This window comes from Balaenoptera physalus, assembly GCF_965194825.1.
Source record: "Balaenoptera physalus genome assembly, chromosome: 16".
NCBI lineage: Eukaryota > Metazoa > Chordata > Mammalia > Artiodactyla > Balaenopteridae > Balaenoptera > Balaenoptera physalus.
In genome coordinates this window covers 64,874,324-64,895,547 of record NC_138898.1, presented here as the reverse complement: position 1 = coordinate 64,895,547, position 21,224 = coordinate 64,874,324, and the positions used below count along the sequence as shown (strand labels likewise).

General features: G+C 40.2%; 1 long non-coding RNA gene across 1 annotated transcript; it reads left to right on the top strand.

Moving 5' to 3' along the window:
- The first annotated feature begins 1,011 nt into the window (after positions 1 to 1,011).
- LOC309645112 lies at positions 1,012 to 8,943 on the top strand. Its single transcript, XR_014254747.1, has 2 exons — positions 1,012 to 5,291; positions 5,325 to 8,943. It is a non-coding gene; the product is annotated as an uncharacterized lncRNA (long non-coding RNA).
- Positions 8,944 to 21,224: the final 12,281 nt, after the last annotated feature.

Sequence of the window (21,224 nt, the reverse complement as noted above, 5' to 3'; positions counted from 1 at the left end):
GTATATTTTGTGGGTGTGAGAAAACCACAGTAGCTGACTTTGTGACTTTGGGAAATTGCTTCTCTTTGGGCCTTAGTTTCCTCAGGAAGAATTTGGACTAGATGAGCTCTGAGGCCCTGACAGTTAAAATTCCATGGCTCAACGATTATTACTTTGTTGCTGTTAAGACAGAATATCAGGGAGAACTGAGTTCTAATTCCAGGTATGACATTAGTTTCACGCTATGACTTACAACAAGTCAACTACTCTCACTGGTTCTTAGTTTTCTTAATTGTGAAATGAGATGAAGGTAGTATTTCCCAAATGCTAGTTCCTCTTGGTACATGATAATGATGATGATGATGGTGATGATTATGGCGGTGGTGATGATGATGGTGGTGGTGGTGGTGATGGGAAGGAGGAGAATAAGAGAAAGAAGATGATAAAGAAGTTAGGACAAGACAAATAATTATTGAGCCTTATTAAGTGCCATGCAGTATCCTTAGTGCTTTATCTGAATGATTTCATACAATCCCCTTAGAAAACCTATGATAAAGGTATCACGTTCTTATTCTCATTTTCAACCAAAGAAACATAAGCTCTGAGAGGCTAAGAGTGTGGCCTGAGGTCTCACTACTGGTAGAGTGAATCTGCAATTCACTCTAGTTCTGATGGGACCCCCCAGCCCAAGCTTCTAAACCACAATGCTGTCTTGCTTCTTACAGTAACGCATCCTACACTTGAGGGTTTCAAAGTCTGATAAATGTATCTTCTTCTTAGATTTTTACCTCCAAAAAATAATAAAGCAATTTTTGCCCAGAGGGGGACATATACCACTGGTAGTACACTTGTAGATTTTAGGTGATACACAGAATCAAGCCACATGGGGGGACAGTACTCTTTTTTAAAATATGCAACTTAAAAAAAATTTGTGGGGTCACAGGAAGTTGCTGCAAAAGCCATACATGGAATCCCACAAACTCTTCACCTGGCTGCCTCAAATGGTGGCATCTTTTTTTAAAAAATAAATTTATTTATGGGTGTGTTGGGTCTTCGTTGCTGTGCGCGGGCTTTCTCTAGTAGCAGTGAGCAGGGGCTACTCTTCGTTGCAGTGCGCGGGCTTCTCATTGTGGTGGCTTCTTTTGTTGCGGAGCACAGGCTCTAGGCGCGTGGGCTTCAGTACTTGTGGCACACGGGCTCAGTAGTTGTGGCTCGCAGGCTCTAGAGCTCAGGCTCAGTAGTTGTGGCACACGGGCTTAGTTGCTCCGCGGCATGTGGGATCTTCCCGGACCAGGGCTCGAACCCGTGTCCCCTGCATTGGCAGGTGGATTCTTAACCACTGCGCCACCAGGGAAGCCCTCAAATGGTGACATCTGAAGTGCTATATCAAAGCCAGGAAATTGACATTGGTACAATATTGTTAACCAGACTACAGACCCTATTCAGATTTCACCAGTTTTTTGACACATATATGTGCGTGTGCGTGCACAGCTCTGTGCAATTTTATCCCATGCATAGCTTTGTGTAACCACCACCACAATCTTGATTCAGAATGGATTACCACAAAGGCACCCCTCGTCTGTATTCCCTCCTCAGTTCACTTCATGAGACCATCTCCATCTGCAGTCACCGTATCTTTAACACCTAATGCTTTCCACTCTCCCTCTTTATCAGAGACATCCCAAATCCCAGCCTCAGAGTCCCCAGCAGACCACAGAAACTGTTTAACAAGAATTGATAGTATTTTGGTTTCCCCTCTAATTTTACACATGTCTATTTCTGGTAGGAAATACTGGTTTACCAGAATCAGGAGGAGCGAGATGAAATTTTTGTCTTTTGAACGAAGATGTTTAAGTAACCAAAGTGAGTTATAGTAAAGAAAACTAGGAAGTAAATAGTCATGCAGGTGGTATGCAGACAGGGCAAAGAAAGTGACAGAAGACAGTTTGCACATGCCTGAAGTTTGCAGAACACTGGGTTAAGAAAGAAGTCTGAACCTAACGCGGATTCGGAGGCGTTTTATGACATCAACCAGGAAGAAGAAAGCGCAGGCATTGTCCCTGGAAATGCATAGCATCCCCATTAAAAGTGGAAATTAAAGGAGTGTTTTTTTTTCTTCCTGCGTTTCAAGGCCGTTTTGTTAAAGGAGATTTCAATTTGGCTGGTCACTCACAACAGTGACTCACCAGCTGGGCTTGGTATTCTTCGTGTTATTAAATATTGCTGCTGCAGGAGTGGGTGGCACACCAGGGCTAGGACAAGGCAGCAGCCTTATCCAGAAGGTCTGGCAGGCCTCCACCAAAGGCTCTTGATCTGAGAGCAGGTGATGTCACCAAAGGGCAGGTCTGCAGTTTTCTCAAACAAGCCGGGAGGGAAAGGGGAGAAAACTCATCGCATCTGTCCCCAGAAGAGCCAAATGTGCATTGAAGCTGGCACTGCAGAGGTGATACTGACAGGCAATAAACATGAGGGGCTAATAGAGATGGTTCAACTAAGTGTTTAACTCATTATTTCAGCTTTTGTGTCTCTTATTGTTAGAGTAATTCAAAGAATATATTAGGGCACTTTCAGATAAATGGTTGAAACCCACACTGAGTCAGAAAAATCAATTAATTTGTAAACCCTTACTGCTGGAAACAATGTCCAGTCTGTCCTTTTCTGGGCAGAGGATTTTTCAAGGTGATTTGTTTGATGATCCTTGAAGTTTCACTTTGTCTAGGAAATGGTAGAGTTGGTTTGTTGGCTGAAATCATTCATTCATCTCCTAATTTATTCCATAAACTTTTGTTGAACCCCAACAATGTACCAGACACAGTCCTAGGCACTAGAGATACAGGGATTGAATAAATGCAATTTCTTACCCCTTGAAGCTTACATGTCATGGGTGAGGCAGAGAGTAGACAGGTAAATGTGTCATGTCAGGCCACATAGTGGCAGGGAAACAAACAAATATATAGCAGAAGAATGGAGAGAGAAATGAGGATTCCTCTGAGGGGGTGGGGGTCATCTGAGTCATGAATCATAAGCATTTATTGAACACTTACTATATGCTAGGCATTCTGTGGGTGGTGGGAAGAGGAGGAGCTGGAATAAGATGGTTTATTGGACACCCACCTTATGGGCAAGGTGTAAATCACAAAAACAATGATTATAAAGTATCAAGTGTGGCATTTTCCTTGCTATCCCTCCAAGATGGGTGTCATTCCCCTTTTACAGTGAAGATTTGGGGATTCAGAAATGTTTAATTACTCTTCATAGCGGAAAAGTTCCAGCACTAAGAGTCTAGCACAGATCTGTTTCCTTCTAAAGCTATTTCACTCATGACACTTTCCCTTCTCTGTACAGACAGAATTGGAGAAGGGACCAATGAGTTAAATACTCTTGGTGCCACCATACATGCCATGAAGAGATCATGAATCCTCGTAACTTGATTTTATTTCACCAATGAATCAGAAGGTATTTGAGGGTTTTATAGGTCTTGTGTTCGGCGTTCTGAACATTAATTACTACTGAAGAGAGACACTTGGAAGACAAACAAACCAAAACAGGTGGTTAATATGCTTTTGAATAACAGAAACTTTGACTTATAGAAATAGAAAAAAAAATTGTGCGCTTTGTAGACTTCAACCCAGACCTTTCCCCTGTATCCCAGATGCATTTATCCAACTGTCTATGAGCATCTCTACTTGGGTATCTAGCAGGCATCTCAAACTCAACATGCCCCAGATTGAACTCCCGATCTTCTCCCCAAAAAACTGCACCATTTTTTCCATCTCATGTCCTGACAACTCCATCCTTCCAGTGGCACGGGACAAAATCTCAGAAGCGTCCTTGTCTTCTCTTGGCATCCAAGCTCTCATAAAATCGTGTTGACTTTTTGTTCTCAGAATACATTCAGAACCCAACCACTTGACTCTGCCTCCACCTTTAGCATCCTGTTCTGAGACATCGTTAACTCTTGCCTGGATCCCAGCAATAGCCTCTTAACAGGCTTCCCAGCTTCTTTCCTTTCCTCTAGTCAATTCTCAACACAGCAGACAGAGCAAGCCTTTAAAAATATAAGTCGTATCATGTCATGCCTCTGCTCCAAATTTTGCAGTGGCACCCTGTTTCACTCAAAGTAAAACCAAAGGTCTTAGGATGGCATAAAAGGACTTTATGTGATGTACTCCTATCACCGCTATGACTGCTTCTCTTACTACTCTCCACTTGCTCATCTGCTCCTGGAACATGGGTCTCCTTGCTGCTCTTGCATGTTCCAAGCATTCCTTTCCACCTCCTTGGAGACTTTGCTCTAGCTTTTCTCTCTATTGGGACACTCTTCCCCCACAGATATCTACTTGGCTAATTCTCTCACCTCCTCCAGATCTTTGCTGAAATTTTACCTTCTCAATGAGGGCCACCCTGACCACCCTATTTAATAATGCAACGCTCCTTCTCCCCAGCTGTAGTGTGCTCAGTCCCCCTTGCCTTGCTCTACTTTGTCTTTTTCCATAGCATCAATATCATCTTCAATCACACTATATTATCCGTCTATTATATGTATTGTCTGAATTCCCCTGACAGAATGTAAGCTCCATGAGGACAGATGTCTTTGTTTTATTCACTCATGTATCCCAAGCCCCCAAAGCAATGCCTGGAACAAAGCAGACATGCAATAGATATTTGCAGAACAAATGAATGAATGTCCCAAAGAAGAAACACTCTCAATGCCCATCAACCTATCTTGGAGTTCTGCATATTTATTTAACTGAGAAAGCCTATAACAGTACTGTGTGAAGAGTGAGACGATAGGATTTCATTTTTCCAGTTCATCTGCTCTGCGGATCTCATGAAAACTAGGGATTCTGAATGTCATACCAGCCACTCTGGGGGCTGGGAATAGAGTAACCACGGGCAGTTAGAAATCCACAGCTTGTGTGGGGCATCCTGCAATGCAGGCAGCAGCTGCTTTGTCCCACAGGCAAACTCTCCAGGAGAGGACAGCTGCAGCCTACATTGTTTCAGAGGAGTCCTGATCCGGTTAGAAAACCTGACAAGATGTTGCCCTTTGCATTCTTTTTTTATTCCCTTTCCAGAGAGGAAGACCAGGCACTTTTGTAGCTTAACTTCTGCTACAACAAAAATCTCTCCAGCATTGCATACTGCAGTGAAAGACAGAGTAGCAAGAAGGAGAACTACTGCCTGCTGAACAGGTAAGAGGGAAGAGGATGCAATGCACAAGGTAAGGGGTTCCTTTTGTGGGTATCACAGTCTGTCCCATCATTACCATTGGAGGGAGGGAAGGGAGAAAGTGGTACAGATGCAGGGAGGTGATAGAGGGAAAGTGGTACGGATGCAGGGAGGTGATAGGTATGGCAGTGGGAAGATGAGGGGAGAAGATATGGACTATTGTTTTGGAGAGTAAGAAAGAGAACTCATCAGGGAAACCCAGTAGGTGTGCCCTACTGGGCTCAAGGCCAATTCAGGTGTGAAATCTTATGTGTGAAGTGTCCAATGTAACAACTTTGTTTAAAAACAAAGAAATACATCAATGCTTAGGAAATAAAACTAAAGAAAATAAGCAAAATGCTAACCACTAAAAAAAAAATTAGTCTATCAGTATTAACTGAGCTTTTTCATGCCTAGATTGATTGGTTCCTTAGATAGCCTTGAGGAGGAATAGTTGATGATGGGCAATTCAGATCCCTGTCACTCTCTATGTGTAAAACAACCACAGACACCAGGAGAATTCCTGCTGAAAAAGGAGTCTACAAAATAGAATCATGCCAACATGCATCAACAGCCTTGAAGATGCCCAAACCCTTTGATCCATTAATACCACTTTGGAGTCTCTATCTTAAATAAATAACCCCCACATAGCCCAAAAGTTTCAAACAAATAGTTGTTAACAATAAAACCACTGCATGGAAAATACAAAAAAAAATTGGAAATGGTTCATGTGTCCAATTGTAGGAAAATGTGTCCAAATGTAGGACACATATTGGCTCATGTGTCCAATTAAGTAAACTAGGGTGTATCCACAAGTGTACCTGTGATACTCAGGACTCAAAATACGTGTATGTTGATACTTATTCCAGTTTTGTTTTTCAAGAGACAAACTGGGATAACCTAAATATTCATATATAGAAGTATGGTTAAAAAAAAAAAAAAGAAGTATGGTTAAATAAAGTGTGGTCCATCCATACAATAGAATAATAGGCAACTGTTAAGAGTAATAAGGTCAATATATATGTATAAACATGGAAAAATATTCATGTGAATAAATTCCATTGGGGACTTCCCTGGAGGTCCAGTGGTTAAGACTCCACGCTTCCACTGCAGGGGGCAAGGGTTCAATCCCTGGTCGGGGAATTAAGATCCTGCATGCCACACTACATGGCCAAAAAAAAAAAAAGAAAGAAAAAAGCAATAAAAAAAAATTCCATTGAAGCTAGGCGCTTTTTTCTGTTTGGTTCACTGATACAGCTTCAATATCTAGAAAAGTACCAAGACATAGTAGATGCTCAATCAACAACTTTTGAATAATCAACAACTTTTGAATAATATTTCTTAGCAATAAAGGAAAAAAACAAGTTACAAAAGAATGTACCCTACAGTCAATTTGTGCATGTGTGTGTGTATGTATAAATACCCAAATACAAACATTGGCTGTGCATTACATACACTGCTCTATTAGTAGGGATAGGATATGTTATGCTGCTGTAACAGACAACTCTTAAATGAAACAATCTGTGTTATTTCTCACTTATTCTGCATGTTCATCATGGGTTGTCTGGGAGCCCTGCCGTGTGTCACCTTCTCTCTGGAACTTGGCTAATGAAGCAGCTACTCACTGGAGCATCACCAGTTATCATGGCAGAGGGGACAAAAGCACTGAGGGGTCTTACAGCAGTAGTTAAATACTCACAATTCATTGGCCAGAACTAGTCACATGGTCTAATCAAAACATAAATTAGCCAACAAGCACAATCATGCTATGTGCCTGGAACTAAAAATATTCAAACAACGCTACTGACTGCCACAAACACCATATTGGAAGATACACATGAAATTGTTCAAAACAGTTACAACTAAAGAAAGAGATTTTGAGGAGTGAGGGGTTAATTTTTAATTTTTATTTGGTATAATTCTGTATTTTTTGATATTTTGCAACCAATTTATCCTGTAATGAAATATGTTTAGAAGTGGTATACATTTTAAAAGTATCCATTAATATAATGAAACATTCTACAGCCCTAGAAATATTTAGGAAGTATTTTTATAACATGGAGAAATTTTTATACTGTGATCTTAAGTGAGAAAGGTAAGAAAAAACCTCTTTATATAGTATCATTTTGATTGTCTAAAGAAATGCTTAGAGAAAAAACACTGGGAAGAAATATGCCAAAATATTAACAGTACTTTATTTGGGTATATTTGGGTGATAAGATTATGCCTGTTTTCTTTTTCTCCTCCTCCTTTTCCTTAATATTTCTTTAGACTCTGCAACTTTTCCACAACAATTAAGTGTTGCTATTATAAAAAGAAAATATATAATCTAAAAAAAGGTTCATCTCCAGGGAAAAGATGACTTGATATGTCAACTTTAACTCTTAAAACACAAGTGGACAAATATACCCATAATCATAACTTTTCAGAAAAAAAAATCTGTAACAAGTGGACATTTCTTGTCCCAAAAAACCTTGAGTTTTATGAAACCCCTGGAAATAGGGATGGAATTACAGCACAAATAGTTCCTCTCTACCGTTGTTCTTTTAATATAAAATGGGGGGAAGAAAACTAGCTTTTATAAGCTTTTCTACTCAACTGTAGTTCTAAAGTAAAATTTCTATAAAACTTCAAATAACGACAAAAATAAATGTTCCATTTTGCCAAAATAGATCATTGTTTTCAATTGGTCTTGATAAGAACACTCAGAAACAATGTTCAGATCCTACTTGTCTCTTACATGTAGTTGTAGATAAATTTTACATTATGTTGGATCAGAGAATTTTAAAGCTGAAAAACGCTCTCAGAAAAAACACATTGATTGAAATGAAAGCTCAAAGAGGCAAGAAATAATAATAGCTAGCACTTACTGGGCCCTGGCTCTTGCTGAAGGGCCCATACAACAGGATCTATGACCCTTGGAACTATTGATATTTGAAGCCAGATAATTCTTTGCTGTGGGGCTGTCCTGTGTATTATAGGATATTTCGTAGCATCCCTGGCCTCTAGTCACTAGATGCCGGGAGCAGCCCCCCTCAGTTATGACAACCAAAATGTCTCCAGACATTGCCAAATGTCTGCTTGGCGACACTTGAGAACCACTGCCATACAACCTTTTAAAAAATCCCTCTTGACAAAGGAGATATTACGATGCCCATTTTACACAGAGGTAAGTACCTTGCTTGTAGTCACAGAGCTAGTATGTAACAGAACCAGGACTCAAATCCAGCTCTCTAGAACTCCATGTTATAATAACGTTAACTACCAACGATTAAACATTTATCCACAGTGTCAGGCATCGTGCTAAGCACTTTACTTGTATACCCTAGGAGAATCTTCGTATTAACTGGAAGATGGTGATGTGCTCATTATTCCTGGTGTTTTGTAGGAGCAAACTAGGCTTAGCAAGGTTATCTAACTTGGCCAAGGTCACAGAGCTAAAACGCTGCAAGCCTGCATTAGAATAAAGCTCTGTTTGACTTCACAGTTGACATTGTTTACCTTCATTATTTACCAACATTCACACTTGTTGCCAGGGGAGGGTGGGAGAGTTGAGAAAATATGATTTGATCATACAATTAGAGGTAAGGTTTGCTGTAATTTAATTCATTGGACATTCATTTACTCATTTGCTCATTGCACGTCTATACACTGAAGAGCATGGTCCCTGAAACTAACACAATATTATAAATCAACAATACTTCAATTAAAAAATAAAAATTAAATAAAAATTAAAAAATCAACAAACAAAAAGCACGGTCTCAAATCCTGGTCCACCAGTTACTCGCTGTGTGACCTTGGTCACATTATTTTAGTTCTCTGAGCCTGAAACCTCATTTTCCTTGTCTGTAAAATTGGAATAAGTGCCTACTTTTTAGGATTATTATGAAGAGAGAATGAAATAATGCATGGGAAATGAAGAGCATAGTATGAAACACTCTAAGTGATCGACAAAATTTTTAAATATATGTTATTATTGTTGTTAACTTCCCAGAAGGAATTGAGCTGGCTAAGTTCTGAATGCCTGCAGAGTTGAATAATATGAAAACAGCCAAAGAAAAATCATCATGCAAGGGAAATGCAGTTGAAATGCCAAAGCAATGCCAAAGCAGTTTAATATGATAGCATTTACCTGCTATTCTATAAGTTAGTTTTGGGGGGAAAAATCCACATTTATCCACGTTTCCCACTAAAATTTTTTTAAAAAAGGAGACTTGTGACTTTATTTTAGCAAATGCAATGAGATATCCTTACAACACAACTGCACTCTAAAGAAACTAAAATATATCTACAATTTTCTAGATTTCTTATCATTTTGCCTGTTTCTACTTTGAGGATTTGGGGGTGAAAAAGAATACAAGTTCTGTCTCTAGGAACATTTCAATAAATGAAGATATTTCTCTGCCCACAAAGATGCCCCCGTGAACCAGTTCTCCTGTTCTCCCCCAAACCAAATTACACACAGATGTATGGCTAGGTCTAAGGATGTTTATTAAGGCTGGTCATTTCAATTCTGAATTTAGTTACAGGTTCAAGACACCAAATGAAAGGGAAAAGAAGATTGGACGAATAATATAAATTCTTTCTCCCAGGGAAACTTTGCTTTATCTGTTTTGAATCTAATCATCTCTCCAATTTGTATTTATCCTTATGCAAATTAGTCAGATATTCTAAAAAATAATATGCAAAGGCTAAGTCTAATATCTAGGGGTCAGGATTTAGCAATGGAAGTCATATGGTCATTAGTTTTACTTTCTAGAGTTACTCCGAAATAAAACCCATAGAACTAGTTAATTCACCCACCCTGGATGGATCTGTCAGCTTCCCACGTAGGAGATTAAATTTAAAAGGATAATCCATTTGGAAAAATACTAGAGTTCATATTAGAATAACCAGATTAATCTTTTAAAGGTGTAATCAGGGTAATTTGCCTGGGAAGAGAGTAGACCATAGGGGTTAACTGTGGGGAACTTCAGAGTTTGAAATGACTGGCTTCAAATCCTAGTTCTGCTGTTTAACTGTTGTGGCAGGTAGAATCTATAAAGTTCTCTGATGAGTCTCACCTCCTGGTATCTGTGCCCTTGTGTAGCACTCTGCCTTTGAGTGTGGGCTGGCCGGGTGACTTGCTTCTAACCAACAAAACATGGCAAAAGTGATGGGAAGACAATTCTGGGAGGAGGCCACATGCCAGGAAACTGAGGGCAGACTCCAGCCAACAGCCATCAGGGAACTGAGGCCCTCAGACAAACCACCCTTGAGGAATTAAATCTTGCCAACAATAAACCATGTAAGTGAGCTTGGTGGCAGATTCTTCCCTAGTCAAGTCTTCAGATGAGACCCCAGCCCTGGCTGACACTGTGATTGCAGCCTGTGAGGCCCATGAGCAGAGCTCCTAGTTAAGCTATGACCAGACTGATGGAAAATAATAAATACATGCCATTTTAAGCTGCTAAGGGTGTGATGATCTGTTATGTGACAGCAGGTAACTAATGCAGGGACTATGCCAACTTGGGTGAGCCACTAAGCTGCTCTGAGCCCAAGTTTCTCATCTGTAAAATGGAAATGGTAACACTTATTTCTCAGGGTGGCTGTGAGGAATCAGTAAGTTAAAAGCTTAACATTGTAGCTGGCACCTTATAAGCTTACTTTATGTTTATGAAATTTTTTAGAATTGAAGTATAGTTGATTTACAATGTGTTAGTTTCAGGTATACAACAAAGTGATTCCGTTCATATGTATATGTGTATATATATATTCTTATTCAGATTCTTTTCCCTTATAAGTTAATACAAAATATTGAGGATAGTTTCCTGTGCTATACAGTACATCCTTGTTGGTTATCTATTTTATATATAGTAGTGTGTATTTGTTAATCCCAAACTCCTAATTTATCCCGCCCTTGCTTTTCCCCTTTGGTAACCATAAGTTTGTTTTCTATGTCTGTGGGTCTATTTCTGTTTTGTACATAAGTTCATTGTACATAAGTATCATTTTTTTAGATTCCACATGTAAGCAATATCATATATTTGTCTATCTCTGTCTGGCTTACTTCATTTATGATGAAGTATGATAATCTCTAGGTCCATATCCATGTTGCTGCAAATGGCATTATTTCATTCTTTTTTATGGCTGAGTAGTAGTCCATTGAGTGTGTGTGTGTGTGTGTGTGTGTGTGTGTGTGTGTGTGTATACCACATCTTCTTTATCTTTTCATCTGTCAATGGACATTAGGTTGCTCCCATGTCTTGGCTATTGTAAATAGTGCTGCTATGAGCATTGCGGTGCATGTATCTTTTCAAATTGGAGTTTTCTCTAGATATATGCCCAGGAGTAGGGTCACTGGATCATATGGTAATTCTATTTTTAGTCTTTTAAGGAACCTCCATACTGTTCTCCATAGTGGCTATACCTATTGTAAGCTTACTTTAAAATTTGCCTTTATTTTATTGATAACATTCTGTATTCACAATGCACACCAATCTTAGAAGTTAATAAATGCAAACTACAGGAGGTCTAAACATATAAGTCAATTGTTTTTAGAAATCACATTTCAGGACATTCTGTTAACAGTTGGCATGAGAGAAAGCACAGTCCAGGTTTCACCCCCTGGTTCTTATGCAGTAAGGATCAGGGGACTCAGTTGTGTATCTTTATGCTAGAGGAAAGATGACCCCAAAGGGAGGCAACTGCAAACAAAAGTTCCACAGAAAAATCTAAAAGAAAGAGGAGTGCATGCTTGATAAGGGTGAACTGGTCTACCCATGGTTTAGTGTTTAGATGTCGAGTGTGGAGGGCCATTGGGAGGCCTCATACACTATCGGTGGGAATAGAGGGTACACTGACAAACCCCATCGACTTTTCACATGTGTATACTCCTTAGCTTAATGACCCAATTTCTAGGAACTTATCCTGAAAAAATTATCAGAAAAGTGCACCAAGCTATTCATTGCAGTATTGCTTATAAATATTAAGTTGAACTATATGAAATTGCTGATATCTGACCACATCTGAACTGTGAAAACAGCAACTTCATATAGTTCTACTGAAAAGAACAGAATTTGAAACAACCCCAGAAACCAAATAGAATTGTGGAACAATGGAATTTTACACACACACACATTCCTATAGGCATTAAAATGTTGGGATATACTATATATTTGCCACTGTGGTAATGTCTGGGAAGAATGAAATTACAAAAAACTATCGTTTTCTCTTAATTGATTTAACATTTTATAAAGACCATAACTTTATAAGGTAATTGAACTTTCTGGGAAAATTGAAGTCCCTTAAATTTCACACATGCTACCATTTACATTTCTCATAATACCATACTATCCAGGTGGCAGACAAAACATATGAAGAGAACACCAGTAAATAAGGGTTATAAAAGGAGAAAAAATTAAAAAGGATTTGACGCTATGCTATCTCAAAAATATAAGCATCCAGGTGTCAATGATGGAAAAAAAATCAAGAAGCTTGTTGGCCTTTCTCATCCTTATTTTGGCGTTATTCTCAGTTATAAAGGAGGAGGCACTATGGTTTCAAGTCTTAGGCTTCTAAAATTCTTAAGCTAGCTCTAGCTTCATGGAATTTTGACATGAATTTGACCTCTCCAGGAAACAGTGTTTACAAAGAGCGTCTCCTCTAATAAAGCACTAAGGGACAAAACAGGAAAAAAAATCTCTTTGCTCTCTTGTTTTTGAATTTCTCTTGCACTAACAGTCTGTGTCAAGAAGTGCAGGGCTTTGAAAGGATACATGCACCCCAATGCTCACTGCAGCACTACTGACAATCACCAAGACATGGAAGCAACCTAAGTGTCCAACAACAGATGAAAGGATAGATGTGGAGTAGTGTGTATATGTATATATACATATATATACACATATACACACACACAAGCACACGCACACAATGGAATATTACTCAGCCATAAAAAAGAATGAAATAATGCCATTTGCAGCAACACGGGTGGACCTAGAGATTATCATACTAAGTGAAGTAAGGCAGACAGAGTAAGACAAATATCATATGATATTGCTTATGTGTGTAATCTAAAAAAAGATACAAATGAACTCATGTACAAAACAGAAATAGACCCACAGACATAGAAAACTTAGGGTTACCAAAGGGGAGGGGGGAGGGATAAATTAGGAGTTTGGGATTAACATATACACACTACTATATATAAAATAGATAACCAGACTTCCCTGGCGGTCCAGTGGTTAAGACTCTGCACTTCCAATGCAGGGGGTGTGGGTTCGATCCCTGGTCAGGGAACTAAGACCCCACATGCTTCATGGTGCAGAAAAAAATAAATAAAAATAAAAAATGAAATAAAATAGATAACCAACAAGGACCTACTATATAGCACAAGGAACTATACTCAATATCTTGTAATAACCTATAATGAAAGAGAATGTAAAAAAAGAATATATATATATTTATATATGTATGTATAACTGAATCACATTGCTGTACACCTGAAACTAACACAACATTGTAAATCAACTATGTGTCAATAAAACTTTAAAAAATAAAATTTTCAAAAAGATTCTTGATTCAAGCTGGAAAAAAAAAAAGTACAGGAATACATGTCATCGTGTTGTGTGGTGCTGGTGGCTGTTTTGCAGATGTCGCTAGAGTCTTAACGCCTGGACTATAGGTTGTCCAGCATGGAGTTGGACACAGGGGCCAGCATTGCTGAAGAATACAGGCTGAGTGACTGGTTTGTGGTCAGTTCTACGGACAGTCCCATCCAAGGCCTTTCATAAAACACTCTCTGTTTTAGGTAGATTTATTGTCTACTTGACAGGTCCTGGTGGGAAGGACTTAAAAGGGTCAGGTAGGATGAGACTCCACGACTCTTTCTTCCTGTACTGTGAGGCACTTCCCTGAAATGAGGTATCATCTTAGTTTCTGATTGCTGTTATGACAAGTTATCACAAACTTAATGGCTTAAAACAATGCAAGTTTATTACCTTGCGGTTCTGGAGCTCAGAAGTCCAAAAAAGTTTCCTCTGGGCTAAAATCAAGGTGTCAGCAGAGCTATGTTCCTTCTGGAGGCTCTAGGGGGGGAATCCGTTTCCTTGCCTTTTACAATTGCTGGAAGTCACCTGTATCCCTTGCCTCAGGTCCCCTTCCCTCCATCTCCAAAGCCAGCAATGTAGCACCTTCTATGTTGTCTCTGGATCTCTGACCTCTGCTTCTGTTGTCACAATGCCTCTCTCCCTGCTTCCATGATCACATCACCTTCTTTATCCCCACTTCTATTTTATCAGTGCCCTTGAGATTACATTGGGCCCATCCTGATCACCTAGATAGCCTCCCCATTTTAAGATCCTTACCTCGTCCACACCTGCAAAGTCTCCTTTACTATGAAAGGTGACATATTCATTAGTTCTGGGGATTAAGACACGGATGTGTTTGGAAGGCCATTATTCAATCTACCACAGATACACATCCTAATTCAGGTGATACCTACTGCAACATTGTTACATCAAATCACACAGAATGTTTCTCCTTTCTCACACCCATGACATCAAGGGGAAAGTCTCAGTTGGTACTAGCACGCCTTCAGGATCTTTCTAACACTTGCTAATTTCCCCCCTTTACCCAAGAGAAGGCCTCGGGCTCAGAACTTTTAGCAGACAACATATCTTCTTGGATTCCAATAATGTTTTCACTGTATTTGTTTTTACAGTTACCTTCTATTACAAGAGTTGATAGGAGTTTTCCATTTTCAGTGGTGACTATAAAGTTACTTTTAAATTCAAGATTAAAAAGTGACTTGATTTTAAAATATATATTTAATGAGTAAATAGTCCAGAAAGGATACAAATAAGACAAAAATTGTGGAGACTTTTCCCAAATGGCTGAAGTTTGAGAAAACACTAGTATAGTGCAAAGAACGCCTAGTCAGAGACACAAGGCTGCACTTGCCTCCACTGGGTGACCTTGTCAAGTCCGATTCTGAATCTGTTTCTACTCTATAATACATGCATAATAAATGAAGATAATGTATGTTACCTATGGAACACACGACAGACTCCAATAAGTAGTAACTGTTATTATAATTATTTCTATGAGTGTCAATAAATCAATTTATTTAAAAGGCTCTCTGTAATCACTGTTAATTTTTCCTCTAATTTTTCCTCTGTCATTCTCCAGGCATGACTTTCTCACACAGTATATAGTCTCGATAGACAAGCTACTACTCTTGGTGACAAATGGCCTGGGATTACCCTGAATTCCCCTATGAAACCAATAAGGTTATTTAAAATTGAGTTTATTTAAAATATACCCCAAACATCATACCTCTTGAGTAACCCTTCTCCTGATCTGCTCTGTATCACAGGTTCCTGGCTCCTATGAGCTGGGATCCCAGGTTCTCACATAGCTGGCTGAGTTCAGCCAATGATGGTCCCATGGAAGATTGCTGAACAAAAGGGAGGTATTTCTCCTCCTTCCTCTTTGCCTTGAGCAATATCTCTAGCAGGAGTTATGTCTCCTCCGTGGCTCTAGCCCCCAACTAGACTGGCCCACCATGGGACCCACTTCTGCCAGGTGATGCCTGCCTGGTACCACCACCTCCTCCCTATATCCCCAGCCTAGGAATGGGAGTGGTTTCCTGCTATTGCTAAACTCTGGTTGCCTCACTGATCCCTGTTTGGCTTCTCAGCTTTCCCCTCCCCTGTGTAATAAATCCCCTGCATTAAATTCCCTCTGTTGTAGACACTTGGAGAGCACTGTCTCCTGGTTGGACCCTTAAGAACCAGTGACACAAAACAAGTCACGGAAACACTCAGATGACACAAAGATCTTCTGAGATGGGTTAATATCACCACTTGTCAATCAAAAAGGGGAGAGAAAGCTGGCATCCTCGGAAATTACCCAAGTTCAGTCAGAAAGTCAAATGTACAGTCAATGACTGGTGACTTGAAAAGGCTACCTTTGGTTGTCTTTTTCAGCTGAGTTATCCTTCACATACAGTGTGCACCAGTTACTTCCCTGCTTTCATTCGCCCTCAACCCTTGATGGTTTGTTTGTTCTGTCTTTGCGGACCCCCCTCCCTGTGCTTGAAAATGCATGACTTGTTTTACTGCTTCTAGATTTCCAAGAACTTATGGGAAATGCCTCATTCTATATGACTCTGGGCTAGTTATTTACACTTCCAGAGCCTCAGTTCCCTTATTTGTGAAATAGGAAAAATTATGGTACCCACCTCATTGGGTTGCCATGAGGATAAAATGGACACATGTAGATGCTCAATATGTTAGCCATTGCTAGAGTTTTGCACTGTGCCTAGATTCCCTGAAATCTCTCTGACACCTACTCTTTCTAGAGACTTCTTTGGTCTCTATCACCCTGCACTGTCCCTATCCATCTAAACTCTCCTTTTCTGTCTTCCTTATTACCTTTCATCTTCCTCCTGTCCTTAACCTTGACCTTGCTTAACCACGGGTGAATATCCTATACCCTTGATTCTCTCCCCTCCTCTCCTTTTTCTACATTTTTGTACACCCATGGTACAGCTCAAGGGTTTAACTATATCCTCTCATGTAATTCCCAAATCAGTACGCTGAACTCTGACTTCCCATTAGACTTGTATTTCCAACTGAATATGGAGGTAAAATTTAGACTTACTGAACTGAAAGGAAGTTTAGAGAGTGTCTAATCCAGGGATCTCAAACTCCATTGCCTCAGAGGGACCAGAAAGGGAACTTAAATGTGTGAAGCCGACTGGGTATAGATGACAATTGGCAACTGGTATTTGGTCTCAGTATCAGGAAGACAACAGGGCATGGTGGAGGCTGTGGAAAAGCCAGGGAACATATCCATGGCCAGTCTAAAGGGGGCAGCTGATGTTCAGCGTTAGCCAACAGCTAGAGGCAGAAATCTGGGCTTTCGTGTAAAGTCTCCCAATTTCAAAATGTTGGCAGCCAATTAAAATGTAAAACCCTGTGTAGAATAAACAAACCACATCTGCCATGAGTTTGCCTACTCGGGTCTAATGCAGTGCCCTCAATTTTTAAAGATCAAGTGACTGAAGCCCAGAAGAGTTATGTGTTGGATTTGATATTAACATGTGGATCAGCCATAACCAGAGTCCAAGTTTCCTCACTCCGAACTCCCTCAAATTCCACTTGTTCAAAAACTAACTCACCTTTTTTTTTTTCCCCCAAACCTGTTCTCCCTTCCAACCAAGCTGTTTCTGAGAGCAGGTTCATCTTTTATTCTGTTTTCTCAGGCTAGAAACCCAAGCCTTTTTAAAAAAAAATTTATTGAAGTATAGATGATTTACAATGTTGTGTTCATTTGTGCTGTACAGCAAAGTGATTCAGTTATACATATATATATACATTCTTTTTCATATTCTTTTCCATTATGGTTTATCACAGGATATTGAATATAGTTCCCTGTGCTATACAGTAGGGCCTTGTTGTTTATCCAGCCTATATATACTGGTTTGCATCTGCTGATCCAAAACTCCCAATCCTGCCCTCCCCCACCTCAACCTTGGCAACCACAAGTCTATTTTCTATATGTGAGTCTGAAGAAACCCAAGCTTTTGATTCTGGTCTTAGAGTTCCTGCATCTGTCCTGTCAGCGGGTTCCCTCTTTCACAGTATCTCTGCCCATCATTTTTTCTTTTCCGTTCTGACTGTCAGAAAGTTACCCCTAGCCAGTCCAGGTTTCAGCTGTCCTCCTTATGCCCAGTTCCTTCCAACCACAACTGTGGGCTGTCTTAAAACAGCTCCTCTGCTTGGCATTCAAGGTTCTTCCCGAACGGGTCCTACCTAACCAGTCTTATTTCCGGTTTTCCCCGCAGGTGTATTTCTTCCCTTCCCTCCCCTCTTCACATCGTTTGTTACCCACACTCACCTCTAGGGGGAGCTCAAGACCCTCCTCCCTTTCCTCCAGTTGCCTTTGTTGACCAAAGACAATTGGACCACGTGAAAGGGCGAAGCTTTAGCACAAACTTAGAAGTAAATTCTGATTCCTTCTCCTCTGGAGAGCATCCTGGCCAGCTTCATCTATCATTAATGCTAATAAAAATGACAATCATTACAGGTACCTTTTTGTTTTGTTTCTCATTACAGCTACCATTTTGGAGAGCAAATCAAGGTGTTTTTCCTGCAGTTTCTCATTTAATTCTCTCTAAACCTCTATGAAGTACTCTGTTCTGGAGATGAGGACACGTGGCTCAGAGAGACCAGGGGACTTGCCTGTGGGCATACGGCTAGTAAGTGGTGGAGCTGAGATGCTCCCCAGTTCTGTCTCCTCCAGAGCCCAAGCTCTTAATCTGCACGTGATGCTTTCCTACAGCTCCAGTGTAAATTCTGGTGGTGGGGCCCATGCATAACTTCTTTGTACCTTTCATACTGCCTCAGTTTTCTCATCTGTCGAGTGGCAATAATTCAACATCTGTATTAGTTTCCTAGGGCTGCCATAACAAATTACCACAAACTGGGCGGCTTAAAACAACAGCGTCAATGAATAAATCCTCTTCAGTTCTGGAGCCTAGAAGACCGAAATCCAAGTTTCAGCAGGGCCGTGTCCCTCGGAAGGCTCTAGGGAAGAATCCTTCCTTGCTGTTTCTCCAGCTTCTGGCGGTTGCCAGCAACCCTTGGTGTTCTTTGACTTGTGGCTGTATCACTCCAATCTCTTCATCTGTCATCACATGGCCTTCTTCTCTGTGTGTCTCTCTGTGTCCTCACCTCTTCTTTTTTTTTTTAATTTAAAAATTTTTTATTATCATTATTTTTTAAGGTCGCACTGCACAACTTGTGGGATCTTAGTTCCCTGACCTAGGATCAAACCCAGGCCCCCTGTAGTGGAAGCGTGGAGTCCTAACCACTAGGCTACCAAGGAATTTCCCTCACGTCTTCTTATAAGGACACCAGTCATTGGATTCAGGGCCCACCCTAATCCAGCATGACCTCATATGAACTTGATTACCTCTGCAAAGGCCCTGTTTCCAAATGAGGTCACATTCACAGATTCCAGTGGACATGAGTTTGGGGTACACTATTCAACCCAGTGTACAACCTTTCAGGATTGGGGTGAAACTTAACTGGGGCCCCACATTATTTTTTAAAAATTTTTAATGGAATTATAGTTGATTTACAATGTTGTGTTAGTTTCAGGTATACCACAAAGTGATTGGAAATATATATATATATATAAGATATATAAATATAATACATATATATATATCCTTTTTTAGATTCTTTTCCCTTATAGGTGACTACAACGTATTGAGTATAGTTCCCTGAGTATAGTTCCCCCGGTCCTTGTTGCTTACCTATTTTACATCTAGTATGGGGCCCTCTAATAAAAGGCATGCAGGGATTCAAGGTTCTTCCCAAATGGGTCCTACCTAACCAGTCTTAGTTAGGGTCCTACCTAACCAGCAAATGTTACTGCCATTCTCATCACACCTGCAGCGATAGGCTGTGATGGTCACTTGCTATTCACCTGACTCAGATATTGGTCTCATCGTAGAGTCTAGACAAGCAATTCTCCACCCAAACTGCATATCAGAATCACCTGGGACATTTTTAAGACCACTGCTCATGTCTTACCCAAGACATATCCAATCAGAAACTCCAGGGAGAATAGGTGTGCTTAATAATCTCCCCAGGTGATGGATTCTCACATGTAGAGAGGCTTGAGGGCCACTCACTGAGACTAACGGGGTTGGAGAGAAAATCCAGAATTCTACTGGCGTAGTGCCTTTGGATACAGCCCTTATTTCTCTGGAACATAAACTCAATAACAAATTAGGCTGGAGTTCTGGAAAGATGAAAAACAGTAGGTCTTGTCAGATTCAAACCTGTGTGTAGTTGATCCTTCTTGTGGGAAACAAAGCATTGTTATGATGTTAGCAAACACAGGATTTGCTTTCAATCAAACAGTACCCAGCAGGATGAAGATGGAAAAATAAAATGAAAACAGAGGAAGGGCCGGGTGTGTCTATAGAGTTTTCCAGTGAAACCAATGGCTTTCAATTTGGTCCTGAGCCCCCAAAGGCAGAAATGTCATCCAGAGAGGGCCAGGAATCAAATGCAGTTATTGCATAAACACACGACAAATTAAAGAAAGCACAATGCAAGAGGCAGGCGCTGAAGTATGTAGCATTTTGTTGTCATTCATCATGAACTGATCCAATACCAAGGCACATGGGAAAAGTGGGCAGAATTTGAAATCTGCCCTCAAGACTCTCAACATGAGTGAGTAAGCTCGAGAAGCAACTCAATTCAATTCAACATACTGACTGAGGGCTTCCTCTGTGTGAAGTTCTATTCTGGACATTTGGTATATTCTATGGAGCTTATACTTCTGCAAGGAGCTTAAATTATACACTAAATGTACAATTGAGTTCAGAAGACTGAAGCTTTAAGGAGAACCCTTATTCTTATTGAGAAAGGGAAAAAAGGATTTTTCACAACCCGTGAACCCACAAATAGGCTGTGTCAGGACACCATCCTTCATTCCAGAATTATGATACCAACCCGAATTAGGAACCCAACTCTGGGACTCTACCACTTGCAAAGAAGACCTCTGATAGTCAGTATTAGTCCAAAGGAACAGAAAAAATAGGATGTGTAGATATACAGAAAGATTCGTTTTAAGGAATAATTGGCTCATGCAGTTATGGGGGCTGGCAAGTTCCAAATCTGTAAGGTGGGCCAGCAGGCTGGAGACCAAGGAATAGCTGATGCTGCACTTCAAATCCAAAGGCCATCTGCTGGCTGAATTCCCTCTTGCTTAGGGGAAGTCAATCTTTTGTTCTATTCAGACCTTCAACTTGATTGGATGAGGCCCGACCTCATTATCGAGGGCGATCTGCTTTGCTGAAAGTCCACTTGTTGAAAAGTAAATCTCATTCAGAAACATCCTCACAGAAACATGCAGAGTAATGTTTGCCCAAATATCTGGGTCCAAGGTGGGGGTGGGGAAGCAGCCAGGTTGTCACATAAAATTAACTATCGCGCAGTCTAACCAGGAATGACCATGCTCATTAAAGT